This window comes from Sesamum indicum, linkage group LG3 (genome assembly GCF_026168435.1).
Source record: "Sesamum indicum cultivar Baizhima isolate 11 linkage group LG3, ASM2616843v1, whole genome shotgun sequence".
Classification (NCBI taxonomy): domain Eukaryota; kingdom Viridiplantae; phylum Streptophyta; class Magnoliopsida; order Lamiales; family Pedaliaceae; genus Sesamum; species Sesamum indicum.
In genome coordinates this window covers 8464906-8478628 of record NC_142659.1, presented here as the reverse complement: position 1 = coordinate 8478628, position 13723 = coordinate 8464906, and the positions used below count along the sequence as shown (strand labels likewise).

Below are 13723 nucleotides of genomic sequence, written 5' to 3'. Positions count from 1 at the left end.
CTCAAAAGACCCAACAGTTCTATGAAGAGATTCTTGTCTCAACAAGATCTATTTTTATTCAAAATATGCCCCCTAAAGGAGCCCCAGCCAACTCCTCACAAATTGGCTATAGAAAAATTTTAATAAATTCCATTCTTTCTTTGTCCGACTGGGGAAAAAGTCCCTATGACCTCAAAAAAATATCAAATAAAAAATATCCTTTGATATCCTATTGGGACTGTATCAAAGCCTTTCAGCATTTTCTTCTTAAACAAAATAAAAAAAATACCATGTCTTTCTATTTTCTTTTTGTCACTAAAATTTCTCCAGAGAAAATTCCAAATTGGTTCGTCAGATGGTAGTATTATTTTGGTCCGGTACCACAAATTCTTCCAAAGATGGTCCAAGAGGCATTCAAATTCTTCATAGAAAATCTCAAGATCAATATGTTTCCAGGATAACATCTCCCCAATTTACTTAAATTCTACATTCAATTTAATTTGACTTGGATTTTGAAAATCGAACCTCAATTCAAACCCATCCAAACTGATGAAGATACAGTTATATTTTCCTTATGGAAGAAATGCTTTATAAAATGGTGGGACAAAATGAATACAGAAACAGTTGAACAAACAATAATTTTGGATTGGTTCAAGCAAAATCCCACAATGTGCAAAACATCAATAATTCTTGGCAAAGAAATCAATTCAGAGCAAGAACAATTTCTGTTGAGGAAAAGTAATTTGTCAGCAAGAATTGCCAAAGAAACAACTACTAGAGAAATGCATAAAATTTTTGAAGAAATACAAAGTGACAAAGAAGATTCACCATCACCAATTCATCTCGGAGATGAAAATGAAGATGATTGCTTTGGTATTTTTAGTCCAATTCCATGAATGTTAAGTTTGATGTAACAAATTTCTTTGTTGTAACAAATTTCATACAAATTGAAGATGATGTAATAATGATAAAAAAATAAAAAATCCAAAAATTCATTTCAGCTTTTGCAGCCCACTTGCTGCATTATGGAGGCTTGATTGACAGCCACAACTAGCAAATAATTCAAGTGCATGATGAAGATCAACGATTTCTATAAATAGAGGCTTTGTAGGAGGGAAAAACACAACTTATTTTTGAGAGCTTTTCTCACACACTCTCTAGCATTTGCTTCGTCCAAGTTCTTTCTCTTGCACTTTGTCCATTTCCTCTTCATTCACTTCTTCTTACAGAAATAGGATGTCTTGGATAACTAATATCTTTGTACATCTAATTTTTCTGTAAAATCTTTGTATACAAATTCGGATACTCAAGTAAGTTTTCTTCTACTCATAATTGTCTTTAATTTCTGCTTCATAAATTTATTTGGTTGTTATATTTATTGTAATATGATTTATTGCATTATATAATTTATTTTTATTGTTATTGTTGTATTCAATTTTTAGATCTTTATATTTCCTTACATGATTTCAAATATGGTTGTTATATATATATATATATATTTATTGGTCTTCTATGGTTAAAGAGATAGAACAACAACAAAACTAAAACCCCTCTTCGTGAAATACTTTGAGAGAATATTTGCTGAGTGTCAAAGAAACTTCTTAGTGGATTCAGAGTGATTCTAAATGAAGCCCAAGTGCTTTCTTTGTGGGTTTTTGTGTCTTGGTTGCTTTGTGGGTTTTTTTGCCACCATGAGCATTGACGGCGGGTGGTGGCGCTTAGGCATTCGGTTGCCAGATCTGGCTCCTGAGCCAGTTAATTTACTGCTTTCCATATTGCTATTTTTCTGTTACTCTTTCTTTATTTATTGATCTGAAATTATTGTATAAGGGTTTTCAAATCACCATTATCTCCGGATCTGGCTCCTGAGCCAATTACTTTACTACTTTCTATATTGCTATTTTTCTGTTATTCTTCCTTTATTCATTGATATGAAATTATTGTATAAGGGTTTTCAAATCCACCATTATCTCTGTAGTTATTGTTTCATTTGGGTTCATCACTTTGTGGATAAATTCCCAACAGATCTTATCATATTATCTTCCATGATTCTTTGAAATTCCTCGCTCTTTCTATTTCTCCCTCTCTTGTTCCTTGTTTCTCGTTATCTTAGTGTGATGCCGATGTTTGTGTGCTTTATTGTTCTTTGACTTCTCTTTTATTTTCTCTCTTTCCATTTCTCTTCCTTCAAATGGTCCCTTTTATCACATATTCGATGTTGTGCCTCATATTGACTATTGTGTACTTTAATTGTCTCAACAAAGCATAATCAATTACTTTCCTAGCCCGTATTATTTGTTTGACTACAAAAGGTTTTACCTATTGAAGTATTTTGGTATTTGATGCTATTATTTGCTTAAAAATATACAAAATATAAAATTTGTACATTGTCACCTCCGAGAAACAATGAATCATATCGGAGTATAATATTTTCAAGTGATCTTGTCATATTATCTTCGACGATTCTTTAAAATTTTTGCTCTTTCTCTTGCACCTGGTCTTGATTCCCATTATCTTAGTGTGCATGTAAGGGTGCATACCTGGACACTATTAGTTACTCAATGCACCCAATTTATAACATCTATTTCCTTTCAGTTACCCTAAAATAATGGTTGTAAGTCCAAAAGTATTCTTTTTCCCAGTAACTACCTTATTGTTAAAGCAATGATGTGATGCTTCTAACTTTCATCTAATATATCCTGACCCTTTTGGTTGTTCTTCTGTAGGTTATCCACTTTTGCTCCTTGGAAAACCCTAAAAAGGATGAATTTTGTTTACAACTGTGAGTTCAATAGAAGACAGACTTGTAATTTCCTATGTTATGAATGGTATATTAATCCACTTAACACTGCTATTCAAATTCCACTAATTGTGAAAGTCAAAGCTTGATTCATATGATGAAGTTGTTAAAAAAGTAGCAAACCAACTCGGAGTCAATGATCCGTCCAAACTACGGCTTACATCACACAATATCTACTCTCAACGACCAAAAGCTCATCCTATAAGATATCGTGGAGTAGAAAACTTGTTAGAGATGCTGCTGCATTATGACCAAGTATGCATTCATAAAACTCTAAGTCGGGATTCATTTGATGAGGGTGTAAAACTCACAAAGTGCATACATATGCAAGATTTGCCAATTTATTATATATTTAGCAAACATTAAATATCTTATTTGTTTTCCATATATAGTTGGAAACTCACAGTATTAGGCTGCCAAAAGAAAGCACTGTTGGTGATGTGCTTGAGCGTCTCAAGGAGAAGGTAATATAGCTGACAAGTTATTACCGGGGTGTGCGTTACTGTGTTCCTAGAATTCTAAGATTTGTCGCATAACATAGCTTTATATGATTTTTAACTGTTGCAATGTTTACATTAAATAGGTGAAACTTTCTCATGCAAATGCAGAGCTCAAGTTGCTGGAAGTATTCTCGCATAAGATCTATAAGGTCCTCAATTATTGCATTTTCTTTTTGTTTCATTCATTAGTTTCGTAATATTAATATCAAAATAATATGATTCTAAACTTTTACCTAATAATCCAAGTAAAATAGTTAAATTCAATTTATTTTACACTGAAAAATCTTGTATGGGTTGACTACACACAAATTGCACGTGTCGGAGATATGCACTCTGACTTGGAAGTTGAGTCTCAGTACTTCCTAGGTTTTTGTATTTTGCCCATGTGGTCTTCAATTAGTAAATTGTATGTTGTGTTTCCAAATGGATGTTAGAAATTCCTTTTGTCTAGCCTTCTATGCTTATTTTTTCAAGTTGCTGAAACTTGAAGTTCCTACAGATATATTCTAATAGTGATAAGAATGCAGCAATAAATGACAATCGCTGGACTGTACGAGCAGAGGAGGTCAGTTTCTATCTCTATACATATTTTTGTCTATGTATATAAATGCTTGCATTTTTCAGGTGATACACATAACAAAAAATATCTTGCTAATTGCTTTCCATGTTAGTACTGTGTATTTGATAGGCTACGACACTTTTTCATTTAAAATTGGCTACCCCATATGTTCATCTTTAATATCAACAATTTCTCGACATCAATAATTTCTCATTACAGATTCAAGAGGAAAAGAAATATCTTGGCCCAAGTAAATGTTTGATTCATGTGTGTCACCTCATGCATGAGGATGCTCAAAACCAGATGGTATGAAAATGATAATGATGGTATGATGCTTATGTGGTTAGGCATGCTGCAACTTCTACTTTCTGCTTGAATCTTCTCCATTTTATGCAGTGGAGATTTGCTTTTATGTCGCATAGTCATGCAAAAATACTTGGAGGACTCAGATACTTTGTTCGACCATTTTCAGGTCTCACTCACTATCTCACACAGACACACTCTGTGACAATATTTATATGCAGATGCGCTTAAATTTCATAATATGTTTTGACTCTACAGAGAAGCAGTATTTTGTGTTTCTTGGGAGCAATATCTTGGACAGGAACACATTAACAATACACCTAGAAGGCCTCCTATAGCAACTCAGGTAATCTATACCTTTATATATTTTCATATTTTTTTTTAATAAATTTGATTTTGTTGCTCGATGTTGATAATCTTGCCAAAAGTTTAAAACTATGTTTTGTTTCATTTTTATTTGTTTTTATGTATTTTGTGGACATAGAGAGAGAAAAACAAAGATAAATAACTATGTATTAGAGATAGTGTGTATGTTTGGATTTACTTTTGGAGATAATATGGAGGGAAAAAGATTCGAATAGTCCTCTATTTATATTCCAAAATTATTTTTGTCCTTTAACTTTGAAAATATTAGTTTACTCCTGTATCTTTTCATTTTGCTTAGATTCGGTCCTTCAGTCAATTTTATGATCATTTTGTCATTTTTGGTAATAAAGCCTAATAGTCCATTTTTAATGCTCTAAAAACGGCCTAACATGCTTTCAAAATAAATTAAGCCCTCATAAATTCGTAACTTCTTCTGACCGTCTTTTTTTGGGGATTCCAAGTCCTCGATTTTACGGACTCCTTCCAACCACACTACCGAAATAGATGGTTCACAGGTACATGGCTTTTTCAACAATGAACAACAACCCAATATAGGTTAAAAGCCACTACATTAGGACCTAGAAGACACTCCAATATAGGGACTTAATAAAATTTTGGACAACAAATTGGTTAAAAGCCTTACTTTTATTGAACAAATATATAGAATATTACATACATATTATTCCTCCATTGGAGGAAATAACTGTTTAGCCTCTGATAGATGGAAGACTTTACTTATTGGGGAAACACCATAAACTAGGAAATCTAAAAATACAAAGACTCAGAATTCGAAAATATTATGCTTTGAAGAGTTGGAGAGAATTTTTCTGACGATCCCCATCTGCTTCATTGCACCCTTATTTATAGGCGTCCGTGGACAAAAATTATAGAAAAATATTATAGTTTAGAGATATATTTTAATTTAGAAAAAATATATATTAATTTCTAGAAAATATATTAAATGAAAGTAATTTCAAAAATTATATTTTAATTTTATAAAAATATATTTTAAATAATTTTAGAAAACTATATTTTAATTTTGAAAAAACTATATTTTTAATTTCATGTGCTATATATTTTCAGAAAATTTTGTAATTTCAAAAAAATATATTTTAATTTCAAAACATTATATTTTAATTTCAAAAGAATATGATATATTTTCAAAAATAATTTCTGAAACTAATTTTTAAGAATCTGTTTATGAAAATATTTTCGAAAAAATTTTCGCAAATTTGTAACCAAATTTTTTTTTCAGAAATATATAAAAAAAAAAGAAAGGGCAAAGAAAATCTAAAGAAGAAAACTCACCAGAAGGCTTTTGGTGCTTGGGCATAGATTTATTGAATTGAATTAAATGAATATATGGATTTAGTATTAGGGAAAGAACGCACGTTGCTGTTCATCTAAACAAACAAAAGGTAAAGTTTCACTTTATATTTTTGTGCCTTTTGTTTCATCCTCTAGCTGCGTCTAGCATGCTTATATAATTATTATTATGCTTTTGACAAACACTGAACAATCGAGAATTTCAAACAGAACACCCTTTTGAATCGTTTTAATTCATTTTATTTCAATTTCTGCTGCGCTTCCGTGTCAGACCGATTCTTCCACAGAACTCATGAATAATCCCTCTGGGAGATTGTACGGTCTAAGCATAACAAGCCAACATGAGTACGTATGAATGTATTGCCCATGCGGTGCGAACCCATCCATGCACGGAACACAATCTAACATTATGAGGCTCTGCTGCAAATTCGGGACATGTCCGTCAGAATGCCTCCATGCCTCTGAAGCACACAACCTCTGCAGGTGAGAGGTAATCGATAGGTACTAAGAATGGCATACGAGGTATTCTTGCAGTTAGGATATCACTCTCTGGTCGACTTGTACCTCGCAGATCAATGTCGTCGTTCCAATACAATATGCAATTATTTTTACACGCACCAATCTTCTTAACAGGTAAAACCTAAGTCTCTTATCAACTTCTTCGTACTATAGTAATCCATGTGGAGAGTGTAATAGCAAGGCAATATATGAGCGAACAACTGGGATACTCGACCATATATATGCTGAGAAATATGGCCCTCGATCTTGATATTCACCAACTCATCAACAACCCCCAATTGAGATTAGGTGCAACCGCTCCACAACGGTTGCTTGGCAACATGCACAAACACATAGGTGAAACCGATCTGCCAGCCTAAACACATAATCATAGGGTGCCCCAACGTAATATAAACTAGGCACTGCATAAATAGGACATGACCTCGTACCATCATCAGGCACAACATCCTGGTCATAATAGAAGACCAGAAGCAGGCTTGGTGGCTGAAAACCATCCCTGCGCTCAATCCATCTGCTCAATCCTAAGAAAGGGGCTGTGCTGACGGCCTCAAGATACTCTTACACCCTCCCCCCCCCAAGAGAAGTGTAATTATAATATTGCGGCATAAAATCTTTCATATAAAAGTTAAAATTTACGTCGTATGTGGTCTTCAAAACTTCATTTTTGTCTGACAAGGAACGTTCAACGCAAGAGAGTCCCTAATACTAATAATGTCTTCCAAATAGAGTTCTAACCATTTACCATTACTGCATTCGAACTGTCTTTGGAATGAATTTTGCAACTATTTATTTGGAACATATTTTGGCACAGTTTGACAGTTTAAAAAATATAATCCATAAAAAATGGGGATCATGACGTCATCTATCAGGTTCTATTCCTACTGTGTTCCAATACCCATTCAAATATGAAACGGGCTTTGGAACGGTCTGCTGATACGTGACAAATGCCGCATTTTTTATAGTGTATTTTATTTAAATTGTGGCAACACTGTAAATATTCCAAATTTAGACACAATTTCATGTGTCATAAATACACTCATATTCCCTATTAAAGTTGTGTTTAGTTGTTGATGTTGAATTTTATTTTTTGTTCTGCTTTAAATACATTCATCATATTCACTCTTTATGTATTTACACACATACACTCACACTAACTATCAAGATTCAATTTTTGTAGAAGAGAACACGGTCAAGCAATGAAAGATTTTCACAAAGAAAAAAAATAGTATCTAATTGTATCTATATTTGTGTAATGTAGAGCAATTTTGCTCAAAGTTTTAAGATGTGAGGAATAATTTGAATATATTTTGGAGATATTGGAGGTTGCTTTAATTTCTTATTCTTGTTATTAAGTTGTACTTCATTGATATCCACTAGGTAAATAATGAAAGAAACAATCTTGATAAAAAATAGAGTATCTTGCACTTATATTGCACATTTAACTTGAATTTAAAGAAAAATATTTTATAAGTTAAATCTTACAAGTTTAGGAATAAAATTTGACTTATAAGTTAAATTCTAATTAAAGCGAAAGGATTTTATTAACGTAAAAATTTCACAAATTTGGTGTTTTTATCATGGGTTACTAATTAACTAAAGTAGAAATTTAAATTTGTGATAGATATGTTACTTTTTGGATTTTTCCAATATATGATGACTCAAAAAAATTCTTTTTAGTGCAAAGTTCAAAAAAGATGGAAGATTTACATATACTGTAACTTATTGGGATGGAAATTATTTCTGTAGCACAAGGTGTTGGTAATTTTGATTCTGCATGAAATTAATTTATAATAATAAAATTACAACTTAATTGGGTTATGTGCAAATCACGTAGAATTTTAGATCAAATTAGCAGAAGAAATACTAAAATTGCTAAATTATATGACCAAATTAAAAAAATCAGTTCGTACAGATAAAAAATATCAACTCCTAAATTGCAAAACTAAGATTGTAATTTTCTCAATTAATTATGTGCATCCGTACACAGCGAAAATTGCATGCCCGTACTGAAGATAGCGTATGTAACGAAAGAGCATACTAACTAACTATGAACGTACAAACATATTAGTGATTCATATATTTCTAATAATTAATACAACCTCTACAGGCAAGAGTAATCGGCAAGTACCTAAGAATGGCATACGAGGTCTTCTTGCGATTAGGATTTCGCTCTCCTGTCGGCTTGTACCTAGCTTCTCCAAAAAACTTGCAGTTGTCCAAATCAACGTCGTCCTTCCGATATTTTATACTATCATTCTTACACGCTGATCTTCTCACCAAGTAAACCCAAATCTCTTATGAACTTCTTAGTACTATAGTAATCCATGGGGAGAGTGTAATCGCGGGCCAACTTATAAGCAGCCTTCTGGGATATACGATCATATATATGCTGAGAAATATGTCTCTCGATCTTGATATTCACCAACTCAGCAACAAACCCAATTGAGATTGGGTGCAACCGCTCCAGAACGGCTGCTTTGCAACATGCACTACATTTTGAAACCGATCTGTCAGCCCAAACACATAATCATAAAGGTCCCCACCATAATATAAACGAGGCACTACCTTAGTAGGACAGAACCTCGTATCATTATCACGCACAACATCCTAGTTATCATTAGCAGACCTGAAGTCGGCCTGGTGGCCGAAAATCATCCTCTGCGCTGCATCATCCCAGTGCGCCACCTCATGAGAAACAGAAGTTTGCTCCTTCTGCAAAGGGGCCTTGATGAGAGCCTCAAAATACTCGTGCACCCTCCCCTCGCCATGAGAAGTGCAATTAGAATACTCTAGCGTAAAACCTTTCATATACAAATCAAAATTTAAGTCGTCCGTGGTTCTAAAAGAATCATTTTTGCACTTCTGATAAGGAAACTTAATTATCTCACCATGAATATATGCACGTTGAGATTTGACCCATTGTATAAATATAGAACACCATCCTCAAACTATGGATTAAAACCCACCCTACTGGGCTGGTTGTTCTCATACTTTCATCTCCTCAACTATCTTAATATGATCATGGTTCCTACACACGCACACACACACATATATACATATATCATTATAACGTTAGATTTAATTGACAAAATTACAACGAATATAATCAATTGCAAAATAAAGGTTTAAAGTTATTACCTGATCAAAATAACTTCAAATATCAACGAAAATTCAAGAGAGATTAACTGAACAAGAGTATAAGAATATTAGTGGGATAGTGACAGATCAAGAAATTCCAGAGAGATTCAAGAAATACAGAGAAAATAAGAAGAATGAAAGAAAATAATGAAATAAAATGAAAAGAGAGGAACACGTATACATATAGAAAAAATTGGAGCGGTTACTAGAACACACATTTAGCCATTAAAAGTAGCCATTATTTTGCAATTTGAAATGGTCATTGGAATGGAATTAAGAATGGTTTTTTGACGGTTAAATTATAGTCGTTGTACTTTATTTGGAACTGTCTTAGTAATACACTATTTAATAAAACAATAAAATAGTTCCAAATTGCACCAGTTGTTGGGACGATCATTGTAACACATTCCATTTTAATTAATACTCATAATTAAGATGTTCTTTACTTAATTGCTTAGGTGCGTACTCAAAATCGTTCCAAATTGTACCTAATTGTGGAATACGTTTACTAACCGTCATTTTTTGAACATCAGTTGTCTCACATATAGAAACGTTCAATGTAAGACTGCCCCTAATTCTAATATTGTGTTTCAAACAGAATTCCAACCATCTACTATTACTATATTCGAACTGTCTTTGGAACAACATTTATAACTATTTATTTGGAACACATTTTGGCACGCTTTGCCAGTTTCAAAAATTTAATCCATAAAAAATGGTGATCATGACGTCATCTATCAGGTTCTATTTCTATTGTGTTCCAATACACATCTCAATATGAAACGGGATTTGGAACGGTGTACTGATACGTGCAAAATCCCGCCTTTTTTTGTAGTGTATTTTATTTAAATTGTTGCAACTCTATAGATATTCCGACTTTGGACACAATTTAATGTGTCATAAATACACTCATATTCCTATTAAAGTTGTGTTTAGTTGTCGTTGATGTTGAATATTATTTTTTGTTCTGCTTTAAATACATTCATTTTTCTTTATGCATCCATACACACACTCACACTCACACTAACACACTCACATACATAATAAATCACCCAATGATTGCTTACTCACCCTCTTGTCTTTGTATCCTCCATTTTATATCATTTGTGTGTCTCTCCCCCCTCTCTTCACATACTCCAAAGAATTCTTTGTGCACACAAGAGAAGATGGAGCAAAACTCAAATTAAGGGAGAAATGTAGATCTTTATTCAACGATTCAACTTCATTCACCTTCCGATTCGATTTTACAGTTTTTTACAAAATCTAAAATATATTTAATTTTACCTTGTAGATGGAAACTATACTTGAGAGAGATAACTTTATGGTGGTTGGAAAGTTAATGGTGTGCTCTTTCCGGAGCCACTTAATTTCAATTTTTCGACACTACTTCTGTCTTCCCCTCCACCACCACCTTCCCGACAAGAGAACTACCCATAGAGGCAACACCACAAGAACCCATTACACAGAGCACCAATCTCAGCGGAGATTGAATCATCGAGCCGCTGCCTTCCTAACTCTCTTCTTCCTGCTGTTATGCCAAAGTCCCTTGATCAAAATTGAGTTTTCACACATAGAATTGCAGGGAAGAAGGCTGCATGTCATGGTCATCAAACCTGCACATCAACATTGCGTTTTCAAACATAGAATTGCACAGAAGAATGTACAATAAAATTTGTAGATTTGCAAAGTTTGAAGACATTAGAATGAGTGCTCACCGGAGTCTAGTAAATCACACGGTACATAATGAATGTGGCAATGTAATTTATAGATCGGATGGTTTTGTTGACCTTTTCGTGGAAATTAAACTAAGAAAAGAAATTTCAGTTAGGAAATTAATGCAAGTGAATTATGTATTTTGGAACGTAAGTAATTACGACTCTTGTTAACGAGCAGATAGATCCTTATAGAGAAATATTCATCTTATAAATCCAATAGCTAATATTTTAAGAAAATAATATTAACAAATTAATATATAGTTAAGGAGACCCATGCGATTATTTTAATTAATGTATCTTCTGAATCTAATTAATTAAGAAACCCGTGCAGTATATTTACTAATGTACTTTTTGTATCTACTCAATTGAATGACACATGTAGTTATATTAATTAATATATACCTTTTTAGTTTTGGTGGTTCCTGTGCGTTCTCTAACCTCAATAATCCATCTCCCCTCGAGTTGTTCTTTCATTGACAATGGATACTTGCTTTCTATCTCCGTATAGACTTCTTCAGTAACCGGGAAGACCACCCTTTGCAAAAGCTAGATTTCTTTAGCTTCCATCTTTCTTCTATTCAAACACTCATATAGTAATAAAACATAATATGTGGTCTTCCCTGTTGCAATCTTTGATGCAAGAAAAAAAGAATATAAATAAGGTCATACTAATTTTTCGTATTTCATATTCAAATTAAATGTGTAATACAAGTGCAAGGTTCTTTTCTTTTATTAGAATTGCTTCTTTCAAGATTTTCTTATAGTGGATATAAGCAAAGTATGATTCATAAAGAAGAAACTAAAGCAACCTCTAACATCTACAAAATATATTGCGATTGTTCCTCGCATTTTAAAAGTCGGAGTAAAATTACTTTTGATTCCACAATCCTAGATGCAATAAGGTCCCGTTTCTTTCTATGTGAAGATCCTTCGTTGTTTGACCCTACTTGCTCCTGCAAGAATTGAATTTTAAGTATTAACTTAACCAATAAATATATGTAATCCATGTGCCTAAGTGCTTTTATTTTTTTCTCTCTTTATGGATAGTGGGTGATAGTTATATATATTTTTTTGTAACTAGCAAAATAAAAAGTTATATGATTATTAGAATAAGCATATTCAGGTATGAATTGACGACATAATACATATATGTAATCCATGTGCCTTAATTTGGTTTGATAGACAATAGATTTTTTCTATATTATACTTTAGTATATGCGTTTATGTGTGTGTTAACTGTAGAGAATATCCTTCGGTTTGTTGAATTCTTATATCAAGAGGTAATATCAAGACAAGCTATAAATAAACATAATACTTTGATTAACTCTGGTCTTAAAATAAAAACTATTATACTGATTTTTGACATCGTCAAATTTATTAGTTTGGTTGAATCTTTAACAACTTATCGTGACAATTTAGCTTGTAAATAAATTTCATTTGGATGCCATCATTAATATTTACCGATATATTAAAGAAAAAAAAGGGAGAGAGAGAAATAGAGAGAGAGAGAGTCAGAGAGAGATAAAAGAATAGATCAAATCTTGTAACTGCCCCCCCCACCAACACGCCAATTTTGATTGTTTTTTTTTTGGGAAAGTTTTATTTCAAAATTCAAAGGAAAAGCAAAAGGAATTGTGTTCCACTTACAAGATTTAACAATTATTAGTTTTAAATTAGTACATTTTATAAAATTTATACTTAAAATAAAAGATCTGAACAGATGAAGAAGAACGGAGATCAGACATTTTTTTTTTTGAGAAAAAAAATGAAAGAAAGAAGGAAAGATCTGCCATACCTGTTGGACTCTTGGAGGCACTTGTGATGGTGGTGGTGGAGGAGGTGCCAAAAAAATAAAATTGAGTGGTTCCGAAAAGAGCAGACCATTAACTCTTCCACAACCATAGAAGTTATCTCTCTCAAGTATTATCTACAAGGTGAAAAATGAACAATTGTGAGAGCTTATACAAATCTATAAAATAAAATCTAAAGTTGAATTATTGAGTAAAGATCTACATTGCTTGCTTCATCTGAGACGTCCTCCATCTTTTCTTCTGTGCACAAAGAGTTCTTGGAAGGATGTCTGTGTGTGTGTGGGAGAGAGAGAGAGATAGTGTGTGTGTGTGTGTGAGAGAGAGAGAAAATAGGAACGAAAGAAACAACGACAAGAGGGTGACCAAGCAATTGATAGATAATAAATTATGTATCTGTATGGGGGGGGGATAAATTTATAGAGTGAATTTAATTGAGACAATTCTCAAAATATTATTTAATGATATTTATACTAACTTATATAAGATATTTTCATGACAAACAATCAGGATGATGCCACATCAATACGTCGTATTGACGTAGCACGATCCTCACAAACTGGTCCTTGAATAAATGGTTAGAATAAAAATTGTTAATTTCAAAAGATTTAACCCCCATCCCCTCCCCCCAACCCCGTAAAAAAGATAAATAAAAAAATTCAATTACAGCAACAGATAAACAGCTTTAATGGAGAATATGAGTGTATTTA

General features: G+C 32.7%; 1 long non-coding RNA gene across 1 annotated transcript; it reads right to left on the bottom strand.

Annotated features, from left to right (window-relative positions):
- Positions 1 to 10825: 10825 nt before the first annotated feature.
- LOC148788649 (uncharacterized) lies at positions 10826 to 13379 on the bottom strand. The gene is made up of 3 exons (XR_016064971.1): positions 13219 to 13379; positions 13001 to 13132; positions 10826 to 11103 (listed from the first exon to the last, which is right to left on the bottom strand). It is a non-coding gene; the product is annotated as an uncharacterized LOC148788649 (long non-coding RNA).
- Between the last annotated feature and the right edge of the window lie 344 nt (positions 13380 to 13723).